We start from the raw sequence: 18532 nt of genomic DNA, 5'->3' as shown, positions 1-18532 counted from the left end.
TCTTGATTTCATCATTCTCCAGAACGGAGCATTGATATATTGGTCCATTAGGCAGTGGCGCATCTGGGGTCAGATCGATGGAGTGCTTGACCTGACAGTGAAGAGGAACCTCTGTAGGGGAGGTGAAGATGTCCTCGTACTCCTCCACGACCTTGTCCATCTGTAGTTATCGTGTGGAGGGGCCTTGTCTGGAGGTCGTGGCCACCATCTTCTTCTTTCCTTGAGGGCATATCATTAGGAAAACAAATTTCCTGGTTTTGGAAACAACCTTACTGCATTGTTTTGCAGTAATCAAAGAGATGGCAGTGGGAGGTGCTACCTCTGGTATCCTGTACAACTTAGTTCCCAAAGTAACAATAATAGCACGGGACCTTGATTCATACACAGCATGTCGCTTCCACAAGTATGGTTGTCCTAGTAATACATCACAAACTTCAAGGGGAGCAATGTCACACAATACCTCATCCGTGAAGGGCTCGATGTTGTATGGAATGCGACACTGCTGGCTCATATGAAGATCCGGTCCTTGGTGAAGCCAGCCAATGGTGTACGATCGTGGATGTACTATGGTCGGTAAGCCCAACGGATTCATGATCTCTGCCGAAATGAGGTTCTTTTGGCTCCCGCTGTCAACAATGAACTGTAGCGGGGAGCCCTTTACCCACATACGGGAATTGAAGAGACGCTCCTCCTCCTCTGGATCTTCGGGTTCCTCCTTCTAGATCTTCATGGTGGCAACGATGGCGTTGGGCTCCGCATCAATAATCTACTTCCCTTTGTCATTCCCCTTGTTGGGTTCTGACTCAGAGTCAGAACCTACATCCGATTCTGAAACCTTTAGCTCAACCACCAGTGACTGCTTGGCCCGACACTCACTTGTGTTGTGAGTGCAGCTCTTATGGAACTCACACCACTTTCCCGTGTCCTTTTTCGGCTTTGCAGCACTATTCTTTGCTTGTAGCTTTGGTGGGTTGTCTTGGGCCGCCCCACCTTGGCTTTGTCCTTTGTTCTGCGATTTGGGGGCACCTTTCCCTTGCTTTGGATTCGCAGATCCAAAGTCTCTCTTCTTCTGTTTAGACTTTTTCTCGACCCTGGCCACATATCGATATGCAGTGCCGAGCATGGAGATGTTCAGGAATTCTATTTCTTCCTGAATGTACTTGTGCAGGCAGCTGCGGTATTTGAGTACCAAATGCTACTTCGAATCCTTGATACCCAACTTTGTGCAAAGGGTATGGAAAATATTGGTGAACTCTAGCATGTCTTAGTCCCTTCCCTGCCGCAATATGGTCCACTTTATGTATTCATCCTCATAGCTTCTGACAGGGTAGTACTGCTCCTTGATGGCATCCCGGAATGAATTCCAAGTGGGTGTGGCTGAAAATAGTGAGCCTGCACTTTCATTGTTATGAAACTAGCTCAAGAAAAGATAGATCAACGCCTTAGAATTCAGCCTCTTCGAGGGGGAAACCTCCTTTACATTACATAAATGAAAAATTCTTGGATGATTCAAATGAAAAAACCTCCTTTCTATATATAGGAGTCTAAGGAGTCACAATATAATCCAGCCAACCTAACAATAATAATATAAAGCCACAAAAATAACAATAGATGGATTCTATGGGGCACAGTAATAACAATATGGGGGCAATAGGGGCACAACAATATTAATAAGGGGTATAACTACAATAGTAATGGGGTAATCACTAGTATTATAGGGACCCAACATGCCCCTCTCCTTCAAAAAAGTGTTGTCCTCAATGCTTGAGTAGTTCTGGTTACTTCTGCATAAAATTCTCATCCTCCCATGCGGAATCTTCAGCGGATAAGTTCTTCCACTTGATAAAATACTCTAAAATTGAACGATTTCGTAGCTGTCGAGTTCTTGTTTCTGTGACTTCTTCTGGTTCCAATATAATTTTTCCTTCCTTGTCAAGTTCTGGCAATATTGTTTGAACTGGGAGCTTGTCACCTATAACCTTCTTTAAACATGAAACATGGAAAACTGGGTGCAATCGAGAAGCTGCAGGAAGCTCCAATTTGTATGCCATAGTACCAATCTTTTGCAACACCTTGTATGGACCATAATACTTTGGTGATAATTTATTATCCTTCTTAGCTTGCTTGAGGGACATTTGCTTATATGGTTGTAGCCGTAGGAATACCCAATCACCTACATCAAAACTTCTTTCACTGCGATGTTGATCTGCCTGTTGTTTCATTCTATTATGTGCCAACACGAGGTTATCCTTTAAGAGTTGGAGGACTTGTTGTTGATGTTCGATGTGATGTTCCACTGCCTGAACCTTAGAATTTTCTCTTAAATATGATGTGATGGATGGTGGTTGATACCCATAAAGTGCCATAAATGGGGTCATTTTTGTTGCTGTATGGAAGGAAGTGTTATACCACCATTCAGCCAGAGGCAACCATTTGACCCATTGTGTCTGTTTATCAGATACAAAGCAACGAAGATATCCTTCCAAACATTTGTTTACTATCTCAGTTTGCCCATCAGATTGAGGATGATAAGATGAGCTATGAGCTAACTGAGTACCAAGACAAGAAAATAATTATGTCCAAAAATTTCCAGTGAAAATGGGATCTCTGTCACTTACAATAATCTTTGGGTTTCCATGTAGCTTTTGAATTGTTTCCATAAATGCAGTAGAAACTGTACTGGCTTTAAATGGATGTGATAATGCACAAAAGTGTGCATACTTGGTAAGTCTGTCAACTACCACCATGATGACACTCTTTCCCTCAGACTTGGGTAAACCTGTGATAAAATCCATTGAAACCTCCTCCCAACGTTGGCTTGGAATGGATAAAGGTTGTAATAGACCCGGTGTCTTAATTGTTTCAACTTTATTTTGTTGGCAAACCAAACATTCAGCCACAAACTTTTGAATATCTGATTTAAGGCCATCCCAAAAAAATTCCTTCTTAACCCTGTGGTAAGTTTTTAAAAATCCTGAGTGCCCTCCTAAGGGAGAAGTGTGCAATTCCATAAGAATCTTTTGTTTTAGCTGGGAATTCTTACAGAGGTATAAGCGATCTTTGTACCATAACGAATCATTTTGCCAGCTAAATGTATCAAACGTACTGGAATCTTGTTGTAACTTTCGAATAAGTGCCCACACTTCTTCGTCATTCTTCCATTCCTCCCTTGCTTCGTTTATCCAATCTGGTTGGATAATAGAAATGGCACACAACAATGCTTCCACATCCTCATCCTTTCTTGAGAGTGCATCTGCCACCACATTTTGCTTCCCTTTTTTGTAGATGATTTCAAAGTCATAACCCAACATCTTTGTGACCCACTTTTGTTGCTCTTCAGAGGATAATCTTTGTTCTAAAAAGTATTTAAGGCTATCATGATCCGTTTTTACCTTGAAGTGTCTTCCCATTAGGTAGGGTCGCCATTTCTTAAGTGCATGGAGTATTGCCAACATTTCCTTCTCATAAATAGCTTTGCTTAAAAACTTTCCCTTGATTGGACGACTTTCAAAAGCAATGGGTCTTTCATCTTGCATTAGAACAGCACCAATTCCATTTCCTGAAGCATCACATTCCACAATAAAGGTTTTTGTGAAGTCTGGTGTAGCTAAGACCGGTGCTTGGCACATTGCCTCTTTAAGATGTTCAAAGGCCTTTGTTGCTTCCGGAGTCCATGAAAATGCATCTTTCTTCAATAATGTTGTTAGAGGTGCTGCTATTCTCCCATAATTCTTAACAAACTTGCGATAATACCCTGTCAACCCAAGAAATCCTCGCAGATGCTTTATGGATGTGGGGATTTTCCATTCCTTAATGGCTTTAATTTTGCTAGGGTCTACCTTAACTCCTTCATGAGATACAATATGACCCAAATATTCCACCTCCTGGACTCCAAAGAAACATTTGGATCTTTTTGCATATAATTGTTTCTCCTCCAATAGTTGTAGCACCTTGTCAACATGTTCAACATGATCCTTCCAAGACTTTCTGTAGATTAGTATATCATCAAAAAATACTAACACAAATTTTCTAAGGAATGGTTTGAAAATTGAATTCATCAAACCTTGAAATGTTGAAGGTGCATTGGTAAGGCCAAAAGGCATGACCAAAAATTCATAATGACCCTCATGAGTTCTAAATGTTGTTTTCGGAATGTCTTCAGTCTTCATTCTGATTTGATGATATCCTGAACGAAGATCCAACTTGGTGAAGTAAATTGATCCATGCAATTCATCCAGTAATTCATCAATGACAGGAATGGGGAACTTATCTTTAATAGTGAGCTTGTTGAGCTCCCTATAATCTGGACACATGCGCCATGATCCATCCTTCTTGTGCACCAATACTACTGGAGCAGAGAAAGAACTTTGACTCGGTTGAATTATACCAGCCTCTAGCATTTCTGCAACCATACGTTCAATTTCATTTTTTGGACATAGGGATATCTGTACGGCCTGATGTTTGGAGGAACACTTCCTGGAATCAGATGAATAGCATGATCATGATCACACATAGGTGGGAGACCTTTGGGAGTCTCAAATACCTTGGAATGATTGTCCAGGACTTTTTGGAGATCTGGAGAAATAGATGATTTTGATGTGGAAACATCTAGCGAACATAATTGTGCAATTACACCTCTTTGCTCCTTTTTTAGAAGCTTTGTCATACCATTAGAGCTGATTATCTTTCCTGGTTTCCCTGCAATACCCCTTAATTCAACTTCCTTTCCTTTTGTAGAAAATTTGATGAAAAGTTCTTGAAAATTAAAAGCTATTGTACCCAAGGATTGTAGCCATTGGACTCCTAGTACAACATCAGCACCTCCCATTGGAATGGAAAGCATTGGGCTAGTCAATACATATTCTCCCATGGATAGCTTGATATTATGGCACTTTCCAGAGCAATTTATTGTTCCTCCATTTGCAATCATCACTTGACACTCTGGTGCTGGATATAGGAAGCAATTCAATTCTTTTGCTACCTTACAATGAATAAAATTGTGGGTGCTTCCTGAATCAATCAACACTATTACCTTTTTCTTCTTGATTTGTCCTTCTATCTTGATGGTTTGAGGAGTGGTAATTCCCGCCAATGCATTACAAGATATGGTCGGATTTATTTTTTCTTCATCTAGGCTTTGTTCCTGGAGTATATCCTCTTCTTTTGACCTTTCTTGCTTCTTTTCTTCCTCTTCACAATCTATGTAGAATAATTTCTTCTCAGCACACTTATGACCTTTAGTGTATTTGCTATCACAACTGTAACAAAGCCCTTTTGCTCTTTTTTCTTCCAATTGTTGTGGTGTCAACCTTATAGGTTGTGGAAGACTAGGGGCAACAACACTTCCGTCTTTATAGTTGTGAGTGGTATGCTTCCTGGTTGCCATAATTTTGCTTTCCATTTTTCTTGCTAACCTGAATGCCTTCTCTAATGAATCAGGTTCCCAAAGGCGAACATCATGTTGGATATTATCCTTTAAAGACCCTATGAACACATCAATCCTATGCTCCTCTGGAATATCTTTTACCCTTATGTTCAATTTTTGGAACTCCTCAATGTGCTCCATTATTGAACCCTTTTGTTTGAGACTTATCAATTGGCTAAAAAAGTGTTGCTTTTTGTATCCTCATAATGTGCTATCAATTCTTCCGTAAAAATTGCCCAAGTGATAAATGGTTTACGAGAGAAAAGCCATTGATACCATACAAACTGATTTGGTTCCAAATATAAAGTTTCCATACGTACCTTTTGTGTGTTTTTCACATTATTGAGATCGAAGAATTGCTCCATCTGTAATATCCATGTGGCAGGATCCTTGCCATCAAACTTCCTCATATCGATTTTTGGAATATGGTGAGTCTTCGATCCAACATTAGCGTCTATGGAATCATGATTAACATTTCTTTTGTTCTCATCATGAGTTTCCTTTAGTACCCTTTCACCCTTAGGGGCCATTTCTTGTAGCAACTTATTCATATTTATCTTCAATTCGTCCATGTCTGTCTTCAAATCTATCTTCAAATCATCCATCTTAGCTTCCACGTCAATCATCTTAGCTTCTACGCCTTTCTTTAAACAGTACATATTAGCTTCTACACCTTTCTTTAAACCATCCATCTTAGCTTCTACATCTTTCTTTAAACCACCCATCTTAGATTATGTTCCTTTTTGTGCAAGGGACAGTTGTTGCACTTGGTCTTGTAATTTTGATATATCATGTTGCATTTCTTCCTCTTCTTCATGAGTCATGCTAGAGCTTTCAGGTTCCTTACTAGGTGTTTTCATTTTCTTTCCTCGGGGCATCAGTTACCGATAATAATGCTCTACTATGCCCTTTGAATTCCTTAAAAATAAATTTTCAAACCAAGCTTAAGCAAAAATTTAAGAAAATCTACACACCTTTTTTCACTTTGTAGGAGCTCGATATTGCCTCTGATGTATCTCTGTACTTTCCAATCATCTAGTTCTGAATTTATGAGCTGTATTAGCCCTCTGTGTCCTCTTTCCAATGCCACAAGTCTAACCCAAATTGGATTCTCCAAGAAAGAGTTATGTGAAATCTCCCACAGTGACTTGCTTATAGACTAGTTCAGTAGAGCGAACTTGTACGACGTGCCACGAGTCGTTGTTTCGACCTTTGGATCTGAAACATGCATACAAGAAACTACAGTCTGTCCTCTTTCTGCACCTTCTTACGAAATTTCAATTCAATCCCCAGAGAGAAAGTTATGACAATTTTCCCCAGGTCACCTATTTTGAATGTAATTCAGGAGTCTGCAAAAATACCAAATTCCTCAGATCACATCTCCTCAAATATCGTGCTAAAAGCTCTGATATTTGGAAACAAGGTTTAGCGAGATTTCTTCTCAAATGGGTTTTTTTTGTGACTTCTAAAACGTCCTAGAAACAAAGTTATAGCGAAAATTCCACGATGACCTGTTTGGAGCAGTGAAACCCTAGAATCCAAAGCTCTGATACCAAATGTTATGAAACCAGCTCAAGAAAAGATAGAAAAGATAGATCAACGCCTTAGAATTCAACCTCTTCGAGGGGGCAACCTCCTTTAAATTACATAAATGAACAATAATTTGAGGATTCAAATGAAAAAACCTCCTTTCTATATATAGGAGTCTAAGAAGTCACAATATAATATAGCCGACCTAACAATAATAATATAAAGCCACAAAAATAACAATAGAGGGATTCCATGGGGCACAGTAATAACAATATTGGGGAAATAGGGGCACAAAAATATTAATAAGGGGTATAACTACAATAGTAATGGGGTAATCACTAGTATTATAGAGACCCAACATTCATCCTTATGCTCGCAGTAGGTTTCCCACCAGTCCTTGACGTGGGGGCCTGCTTTGAGAAGAGTGAAAATAATCTTTTCCCAAATAGAAAAATCATGAACAAGAAAATGATAATCTAGTAGATTTAACCATTTATCGATGGCATCTACGTCTATCTAACCCTCTAATATGGGGATTTCAAAATCAACTTGTACCTTAAACGGTGTGGCATTTTCAGAGTAGCTATTGGAAGCCGATGTGTTGCCCCTAGGTAGCCGCTTAAGGATCTAGGCAAAGTTGTCCATCATCGCGTTCCTTTGTCACTTGAAGGCTTCTTCGAGAAATATTTTGATAGGATCTCCTGCTCCCTTGTCTTTCTTTTCATCTGCCATGGGAGGCCATCGGGATTTGTGAAGCTGGTCTTGCAAAGGTTCGACCAGTTGAAGCCCTAGCTCCTTATATCCTGACCTCGTTGGGGAAATGCAAAGAAAAACAGAGAAAAAATGCAGACGACTCTGATACCACTGATCTGGATTTAACAAGAACACAACAAAATACAGAGATAACCATATACACAAAGATGCAGTGGAAATAATACTTCATTTCATTAATGGAAAATACAGAAATATGCTTACAAACCAAAATGGAAATAAACCAGCTAGGGTGATGGTAGCTTATCTCTTAAAGGAGATGTGGTGGCTGCGTGCCTCTGAACTACGTTACAATGAGGCTCAATGGCCTATTTATTGTTGAGAAACAAGGGAAAACCCTAAAAATCCAAAAACCTATCCCTAGAAGATGAAACACTAAATTGTGTGCCTTGTTTGGTTAAATTGGTACATCAACTTCTGGGGGTCGTAACTTTGGCATACAATCTTCGTTTGACACGCACAGTATCTTGTTAGAAAGACCTATCTGAGAACTACAACCTTGGGAAGAGAAACATCGGTCCATGGACCCATGTTGCTCCCAATTTTCCCAAAAAAGTTGTTTAGGGCCTTAAAACGGCTCCGAAAGTTTAGGACCCGAAAAACTACTAAAAATAGTAAACTATGCTACAATTAAGGAAACTGAAAAGCTGAAAGAAACAATGTTGGGTGTCCAAGTGGACTTGGCAGGTGGCCACCAATATCCACCTGGATCAAAGAAGTATCAACCAAAGAGGATGGATTTTTAGCTTCATATTTTCAAAATGGATCTTCATTTAGTTAACATAAAGGGGAAAAAACATGACCATCAAGTAGTTACAACGATAAAGAGAATATTATAAAAGTAGAATCACATTTAGAAAATGGTTTTTTCTTGGGGTTTTTATTGAAGATGAGTTCTGATTTCTAGAATATTTTGAGAATTAGTGTGCTCAACTTTCCCTCTCATATTTTATTCTACACCCATATTTCCGTTATATTTTTCCATGTGTGCCTAGCTACAGGAAGATGTAGGTCCGATTATGTCTTCTCATCTCTTCCAAGCACTTCATATTGTATTTCAAGTCCAAGGGAGCAAGCCTCCACTTTTAATTACTAATTTTCCACTGCTCTATGCTATATCAATTACTTTAGCCCAACTGAATACTTCAATTAGCAATTTATTCAATAATAATTAATTCTTCCAATCATTAACAGTCACTGAAGATAGAAAAATAAATGCAATGACAATAGTTGATGATCAACACATCAACAAGAGACATCGATTTGGTCAAAGACTAGGGAAAAACCCCACAAGGGGGAACCCTTTGAAAATGTTCTCCTATTAGACTGTCACAAAATTTTCAACAAAGAGTACAGTGAACCCAAATCCATCAATCAAGAGTCAAAGTCAAATCTTTGACCATCCAACAAAATATCCAAAGTCCAAAATATGTGCCCAAAAGTCAAATTTGGTCAAAATTTCAATCCACAATTTTGGTTAAAACTAATAGCAGTGAAATATACCCACTCTTCTTGTTCCTCATATGCACTGTTGAAACTGCCAACAAGAAATGCTAAAAATAGCATTGCTATAAATAGCAATTTTGGTACCAGTGTTGGACGCAACAAGGAATGAAAAATGGAAGTGCTAAAAATAGCATTTCAGGATGGATTCCAATTTTAGTTAGTCCCTGAACTAAAATTGAGAAGTAAAATTCGAATTTGATCTTAGCAGCAGTTTGTAAAATAATTAATTAATTCATTTCAAGTTAATTAGTTGGAGAAAATCAAACATGAAGTCTATGTGAGGACATGCAACAGTTATCCCATTGATTGAGGAATTTATCCAATAGTTAAAAATATAAGGATGAGTTGTAATATTGAGTTGTAATTAGTTAGCTTAGTTATCTGAGTTAAGACTAGTTAGATTAGTTCAAACAGTTTGTTGAATTAATTGTGAGGTCAGTTAGTTAATGCTTGCATGCATGTAACTGCTGCTCTCCAGATAACTGAATATTCTCTCATAAATAACTCATGCATGTCAGTTCAGCCAGAGACCCAGATGAGATCAGAGGAAGGGACAATGTACTATCAGTTGGAGGATTTTTCCTATATAGGAAACTCATCCATGCAGAAGGAAATATCTCCTTTAGGTTTGTGCAGTTATTTATGAGCCAAGTGAGCAATGTGAGGTGGGAATTCACACAAGTGGAAGCACTGGACCCTGGGAAAAATTGCGCACGGAAATAAGAGGCTTGGAGGGTAGAGGAGTTGTGAGAGCCTTTGACTGTCTATGAGCACTATTATTTAATTGCAGAGAGAGCAGGATAGATTGAGAGTGGATTCCTTTTGTAACTTGAACATATTTCCACTTGTATGATAATACAGAGGTTGGGGTTTTAGGCTGAGGCCTTCCCAAGGTTATTTCTTTTGTGTTATGTGTGATTGATTTCTCATTATCAGTTATATGTGTTCTCATTGATCTTGCTCATATTCGATTAAGCTTCTGCAAAGTTTGTTGTAGAAGTAGATCTTGTATTTTGCTTTAGTATATTGCATAATCTGTTAATCTACAGTGGGAATTTCTACATGATATCAGAGCAAAGGTGATCAAAGCGAAGAACAATTTACAAGAAGGGAGAAGTTTGAAGTTTGAGGTTCCTGAATATATAAATCGAGTTCTTATCACATCTCTCTTGCTCTCTTGCTGTCCTTCTCCCAATCTGCTCATGAAAGAATGAATGACCTTTTCCTCCTTTTCCTCCTTTAATCTAACCCCAAGTGACTTTTGGGTGATCCCTAAATCCAATGGCTGAAATAGATTTAGTAGATCAATGGCTGAGATTAAATGCTCATTTAAATCTCACTTTCTATTTTTTAATTCACCCCACTTTAATAAAGACCCACTTAGTCATTTATTTCCAAAGTCACTTTTCCTTTCTAATTTTTCATTGACTTTATAAAAGTCACTTTAAAATTAGATTTAGTAACTTTATCACTTAAAGTCACTTTTAAATTAGATTTAACTTTATAAAAATTATAAAGTTACTTTAGGAGAAAAATTAAATTCTTTTGGACACTTTTCCCTAGGCCAAAGATCAAAGCCTTAGGGAACCACCTGTCCTCTGGTACCAAATTTCAACACTCCCTCTTACCGAGGAAGGTGTTCCTCACCACACCCATCTTGTCTCTGAAGTAGACATGCTTTCCCCGTGGTAAGGCTTTGGTAAGAATATCTGCAACCTGCTCATCAGTGGAAATATACTCAAGCTTCACAGCTCCCTTCTGAACATAGTGTCTGATGAAATGATATCTGATCCCGATATGCTTTGACCTGTCATGAAATACTGGATTTTCCGTGAGTTTAATGCAACTCTGATTATCACAGTAAATCACTGAAGGTCTCAATGGCTGACCAAATAAGCCAAACAACATCTTGCGAAGCCAGATAGCCTCACAACTAGCTAGACTGGCTACCATATACTCTGCTTCCACTGAACTCAGTGCTACTGACTGCTGCTTCCGGCTGAACCATGACACTGCTGCTGAACCCAACCCAAAACAGCACCCTAAAGTGCTTTTCCTATTAGAAGCACAACCTGCCCAATCAAAATCAGTGTATCCTGCCAATCTCACTCCATCTCCCTGCCTGTAGTCCAGACCATAATCCCCTGTCCCCTGCAAGTATCGCAAAATGTGTTTTGCAGCCACCCAGTGAAACTTCCTAGGCTCACACATAAACTGACTCATCGTGTTGATTGCAAAACAGATATCTGGTCTAGTATTGACCAAATACATCAAGGAACCAATCAGATGCCCATACAATGTGGGATCCACCAGCTCGGAATCCGAAGCATGAAGCTTCTTCCAGTTGGTGATCATCGATGTCGACATGGGTCTACAATCCTCCATGTGGAATCTTCTAAGGATGTCCACAATATACTTCCCCTGCCCCAGGAAGAAATGCCCCTCCTCCTGCCACACCTCCAAGCCCAAAAAGTAATGCATCAAGCCGATTTCCTTCATCTCAAACTTCGTCGCAAGATCTCTCTTGCAGTGATCTATGAGTCTCTCTGCACCTGTAAGACCAAGTCATCCACATACAGCACCAGAATGAGAGGCTCCTCACCTATCACAATAAATTAAAGGTTCCGATCTTCCTCACTCTTTGTGAAACCCATCCCCTGCAAGTATGTATCTATCCTAGAGTACCAAGCTCTGGGAGCTTGCTTCAGGCCATAAAGGGCCTTCTTCAGTCTGCACATGTGGGACTCCTTCCCATGCACCTCAAAGCCCTGTGGCTGCTCAATGTACACCTCCTCATGTATGAAGCCATTGAGAAATGCAGTCTTCACATCCATCTGGTGGACCTTCTAACCCATCTCTGTTGCTATCGATATAATGGAGCGGATCGAAGTATATCGAGCCATGGGAGTGAAGGTCTCCTCATAATCAAATCCCTCCACCTGGGAGAACCCTCTAGCCACAAACCTTGCTTTGAATTTCTCAATGCTGCCATCTACAGCATGCTTTACCTTGTAAAGCCATCTGGAAGTAACCACGGATTTTCCCTCAGACCTCTGCACCACCTCCCAAATATCATTCTTCATGATAGAAGAATAGTCCTCCTGCATGGCCTCTCTCCAGACCTGCTGGCTAGCTGCCTCCTCATAGCTAGAAGGCTCAGAGTCAAGGATGATGGTAACCATCGCCATATAGCTACAAAACTTCTCAGATGGTCTACTCTCTCTGACCGGCCTCTTCGGCTCAGCAACAGATGTGGCATCTCTCAAGGTGTCCTGAAGCCACTTGGGCTTCCTCTTCCCTGAGCGCACTTCTCCCACCGGAGAATGAAACTCCTCCTACTCATCATCATCAGGAGCCTGAACTCCTGACTATCTGTCTGCTGCCCTCCTGCCTGCACCTAAACCTGTAGAAGCTATGGTACCATGTGAACTGTCCATCAGTGGACTCCCTAGTGAACTGCTCTGTGAGCTGCTCTGCATGCTACCCGGAGCACCACCCCTATGGCTCGTTGAGCCACTGCTCGCTGACGGATCTGACATCTTCATAGATGTACCTCCTGACCCTCTTGATCCTCCTGATCCTTGCCCACTGGATCCTTGCGACTGACTCAACTGCTGCTGAGGGTCTGGCTGATCCAGATACTCTAACTCTTGTGACTTCCTAAAAGCCCTGTCGTCCTCGAACTTCACATCCCATCTGACAACAACTCTCCTCTGTGCAGGAATGTAAATCCGAAAGGCCTTTGAGGTCTCATTGTAGCCCACAAAGATACCCTTCTCTGCGGTGGGCTCTAGTTTGGTCCTCTTCTCCTTGGGTATATAGGAGTATGTAATGCATCCAAAGATATGAAGATGACCAATATCAGGCTTCTTCCCAGAGAAAGCCTCCTCCGGAGTCATGTGCCCCAAGGCACGATGCGGACTCCTGTTCTGCAAGTAAACAACTATGTTGCAGGCCTCTGCCCACAAGAACAATGGCAACCCCTGATCATGTAACATGGCTTTGGCAGCCCCTATGATGGATCTATTCTTCCTCTCCGCAACCCCGTTCTGCTGGGGGTTGTAAGGAACAATGAACTCCCTCCTAATGCCTGCCTCCACACAATAATCAGAAAAATCTCCAAGGGTATACTCTCCTCCAGTGTCCGACCTCAGGGATTTGATCTTCTGACCTGTCTGTGTCTCCACAAGAGCTCTGAACTCCTGAAACCGCTTGAAGACCTCACTCTTTGTCTTCAAGAAATAAATCCAGGTCCTCCTGGAGTGATCATCAATGAATAAAACATATTACTCATATCCACTCAAGGAAACATGAGACATCCGACCGCTCACATCAGAATGAATCAAATCAAGTATCCCAATCGCTCTGCTGTCACTGCTGGGAAAAGGGGATTTGGCAAACTTGCCCATCACACAACCTCTGCAAGTATCAAAGTGATCAGTACTGAAATCTGGCACACCTGTAGTGATCTCTCGCAATGTCCTCAAGGCTCCATGATACATATGTCCCATCCTACGGTGCCAAATCTCACACAGCTCAGAACTACTAGCTCTGTTGTTGGTACTATTGCTTAATGCCAAAAGGGGTTGGAATGCAAACTTGTACACCTTTGCATGGCATACACCTATCACTCTAGCTGAATCAGCTGGAGTGTCCCTGGGATACATCAACACCTGTCCTCCCCTGAAAAGTACCTCATATCCTATGTCCTCCAAAGCTGAGACGGATATGAGGTTCTTCCTCATCCCTAGCACATAAAGAACATCTGACACTTTCAAGGGAGGTTTGGACTCCCTCTGAAATGTCAGTGTCCCCACCCCGACTGCTCTAACAACTCTGTCATCACCGAGTACTACCTCTATATCAGTGCCACTCTCTGAAAGCTCTGAGAAGTACTTAAGGACTCCTGTCATGTGACATGAAGCCCCACTGTCCACATACCAGATACCTGAAGATGCTCCGCTAATCGAGGGAAAAGCATGCTCCCTCTGAACCTGTGTGGCAGGTGATCCTGCACTAGAGGACTCACACGTAGTGAACACAAACTCCCGGTCAAAACGACCTGTAAAGTCCTCAATCTCTATTGAAGCTGCCACGTCCTGGTTCTTCCCCTTCTTCTTCTTCTTCTTCTCCGGAAACACAACTGCATAGTGTCCCATCTTTTGACAATTCCAACACTTCACCTTGGAATAGTCCTTCTGTGTGTTCCCTTGTTTACCTTTACCTTTGCCTTTGCCCCCACCACTGCTTGTGGAAGCCTGCTTCTTCCCTTTGCCTTTCTTGCCTCCTGCCACTAGTGCTACATCCTCATCCTGCTCAACTGGCTTGGCTGCCCCAAGCTGACCTTTCTTGATCTCTGTCTGAATGTAATCATCCCAAAACCTCTCCCATGTGGGAAGGATCTCACGCGCACAAACCCCATCAGCAAAGTTCAACCATGAACGGGGGAGGCCATTAACTGCAATCCGCACCAACTCAGTGGGTGGAATGGCCTCTCCAATCGCTGCCAACTCATCTCTCACATTAGTAATCTTTGTGAGATATCCAACTGCACTATCATTACCCATCTTAATGTTCTTCAGCTTCTCCTTCAGGACCATCTTCTGGTTCTCATTGGTACTCTGGTAGAGATTGGACGATGCTGTCCACATCTCATGGGCATTGCTCTTTCCTCTCACATGAGGAATGCAATGGTCTTTGATTCCATCTAGAATCAACCTCTTACCCTTGTTGTTCTTTTTATTATAAGTTGTCAACTGAGTAGCATCAGTAGGCACAACAACAGGGTTCTGTGTGGTATGCACCATGATATCCCAGACTTCTGCCTCCTCAAAGATACTCTGCATTCTCTCCTTCCAAACGTTGTAATTTGTATGCCCATCCAACCTATCCTCCACCCTTTATCCCAATGACATCCTGCTGTCCTAAAACTGAAAAATAACACTGTTGTAGTAAAGATAAAAACGTTATTTATGAGAAAAATCAGTTTGCTAGAATTTTCTGAGTGAAAAATCAGCAGCTGTAATTTTTTCCTTTTGCTGTCCCAAACTGCCTTCAGCACTCAAGCTTTGATACCATGTAGAAATTTCTCATTTCCCACCCCGGTTTTCAGTTTCTCCTTATTTCTCCCATAATGCCCTTTCCCATAACCATACATCTAACAAGCTGGAAAAAATAAATTTGCTGAAAACACAAATTCTTGAAATTTTACAGAATGCTGGAAATTGCAGAAATAAAAATCAGCAGTAATAAATAGCCATTAAAACACATTTAAACACTGAGATTTTTTGTCAACTTGACCCTGGAAAAACCCCCTACAACTCTTGGGGAAAACCAGTTTGAGAGCTCTTCTTTATTTCTGAAAATTGCCTTTTTACATCGAGAAATATTCAGCAAAAAATCAGCAAACAAATTTACAACTTATCTCTTTTCCCATGCCTCACCGCAAACTAGAAATTACAGCAAACAGGACAACAATAAATATTGTACGACCTCCTCGATTTTCATGCCCACTTTCAACATTAAATTCTAATGTACGACTAGAATTAAATGCACTATACGAAATGCAATAAATGCACTGTACTGCCCTCGTTTTGCGTGCAGAAAAATTAGCAAACTGCTCCTCGATTTTTGTGTAAACCACTCCTCGAAAATTGTGCCAAAATCTGCCTTTCACTGTGTGCTGAATCAGCTGTACAAATATGCTCAACTGTTGCCTTGGAATGTGTGTCAAGCTGCTATCTCCTTCTCCTCCCTGCTCAGAAATCTCTCTTGCTCTCTTGCTCTCCTTCTCCCAATCTGCTCATGAAAGAATGAATGACCTTTTCCTCCTTTTCCTCCTTTAATCTAACCCCAAGTGACTTTTGGGTGATCCCTAAATCCAATGACTGAAATAGATTTAGATCAATGGCTGAGATTAAATGCTCATTTAAATCTCACTTTCTATTTTTTAATTCACCCCACTTTAATAAAGACCCACTTAGTCATTTATTTCCAAAGTCACTTTTCCTTTCTAATTTTTCATTGACTTTATAAAAGTCGCTTTAAAATTAGACTTAGTAACTTTATCACTTAAAGTCACTTTTAAATTAGATTTAACTTTATAAAAATTATAAAGTTACTTTAGGAGAAAAATTAAATTCTTTTGGACACTTTTCCCTAGGCCAAAGATCAAAGCCTTAGGGAACCACCTGTCCTCTGGTACCAAATTTCAACAGGCAACTGATGGAGACTTGGTGGTTGAGAGGGAGGGTACATTAACTCTCAACATGCAGCGCCAGAAGAAGTCTCAGACAATTGTGGAGGAGCCACAATTGGTGAAGCAACTTCAGGAGGTTGTGGAGCAGCCACAATTAGAGAATTCGAGAGGAGATCGAGTGGAGGCGTCCACTCATGGAGAGACCTCCAGTAGGGGGAAATTTCAATCCAAGTGGGCAGAGGGATCACATGGATCCATGCCTCCAGGTCGGAGGTGGGGCGATGTGGAGTGGCAATCCCAAGAAGGTTGGAATAGGGGCAGGATCATTGAGGTACCTAACCTCTTTGATTAGACCTTGCTATGGGAGCCCCAACAAGGAGTAGTAGGAGTGGCTAAGTGGGTAGAGACAAATGTGGATGGAGCGACAGAGAGAGCTACAGTGCAGGAATCCCAAGATAGTGCAAAGCTAGCAGGCTATAACAATGCGAGAGGCACGGGAGTGTTGCACTAGTGCAGGATGGCACAGAGAGGTGTGCAACGGTGCGAGATGCATGGAGTGTTGTAGCAACTTAGAGGTTAGAGAGGGAACACTTGTCAATGGTAGAGGAAGCTTCAACATCAGAGGATGTTTCTAGCCCAACAGGGAGGTCAGTTGGGATATTTTTTTGTTTCTAGTGTTGCTGGAGAAACAACACTTGGGAGAAGTGTTGCGTGCAGAACATTCCAAAGGTTCACGATCGGGTTCGAGTTGAATGCCTTTCTTGTTGAGAGGGAGTGTTGAAAATGGCAACAAGAAATGCTAAAAATAGAAATGCTAAAAATAGCATTGCTATAAATAGCAGTTCGGGTACCAGTGTTGGACATAGCAATAAGGAATGAAAAATGGAAGTGCTAAAAATAGCATTGCTATAAATATCATTTCGGGATGGATTCCAATTTTAGTTAGTCCCTGAACTAAAATTGAGAAGTAAAATTTGAATTTGATCTTAGCAACTGTTTGTAAAATAATTAATTAATTCATCTTGAGTTAATTAGTTGGAGAAAATCAAACATGAAGTCTATGTGAGGACATGCAATAGTTATCCCATTGATTGAGGAATTTATCCATTAGTTAAAGAGAAAAGAATGAGTTGTAATATTGAGTTGTAATTAATTAGCTCAGTTATCTGAGTTAAGTCCAGTTAGATTAGTTCAAACAGTTTGTTGAATTAATTGTGAGTTCAGTTAGTTAATGCTTGCATGCATGTAACTGTTTCTCTCTAGATAACTGAATATTCTCTCATAAATAACTCATGCATGTCAATTCAGTCAGAGACCCAATTGAGATCAGAGGAAGGGACAATGTACTATCAGTTGGAGGATTTTTCCTATTTAGGAAACTCATCCATGCAGAAGGAATTATCTCCTTCAGGTTTGTGCAGTTATTTCTCAACCAAGTGAGCAATGTGAGGTGGGAATTCCCACAAGTGGAAGCATTAGACCCTAGGAAAAACTACACAAGGAAATAGGAGGCTTGGAGGGCAGAGGAGAAGGTTGTGAGATCCTTTGACTGTCTATGAGCAGTATAGTTTGATTGCAGAGAGAGCGGGATAGCTTGAGGGCTAATTCTTTTTGTAACTTGAACATATTTCCACTTGTATGATAATACAGAGATTGGGGTTTTAGGCTGAGGCTTTCCCCGGGTTATTTCTTTTGTGTTATGTGTGATTGATTTCTCATTCTCAGTTATATGTGTTCTCATTGATCTTGCTTATATTTGATTAAGCTTCCACAAAATTTTGTTTAGAAGTATATATTATATTTTGCTTTAGTATATTGCATAATCTGTTGATCTATAGTGGGAATTTCTACACGTACTTCCTGTGAGACCTGCGTAATTCTTGTGACAACTTCACACATCCTGTGAAATCTTTGCACTTCCCGTGACAACTTTGTACTTCCTGTGATAGCTTCACACTTCCTGTGAAACCTTCAATTTTAGATAGAATGAACCTCTAAAAGAAGAAGAAATGATATGTGATGATGATTTCCAAATGAGCTTGAGGTCACTTGTATTTATATGCAACTTTGGAGGGGAAATTTGACTTTAGGCCGACCTGATC

The sequence above is a fragment of the Pinus tabuliformis genome, chromosome 9, assembly GCF_031772625.1.
Source record: "Pinus tabuliformis cultivar Carrire ecotype Pingquan chromosome 9, CPIR1, whole genome shotgun sequence".
NCBI classification, from domain to species: Eukaryota; Viridiplantae; Streptophyta; class Pinopsida; order Pinales; family Pinaceae; genus Pinus; species Pinus tabuliformis.
This window is presented reverse-complemented; position numbering follows the sequence as displayed.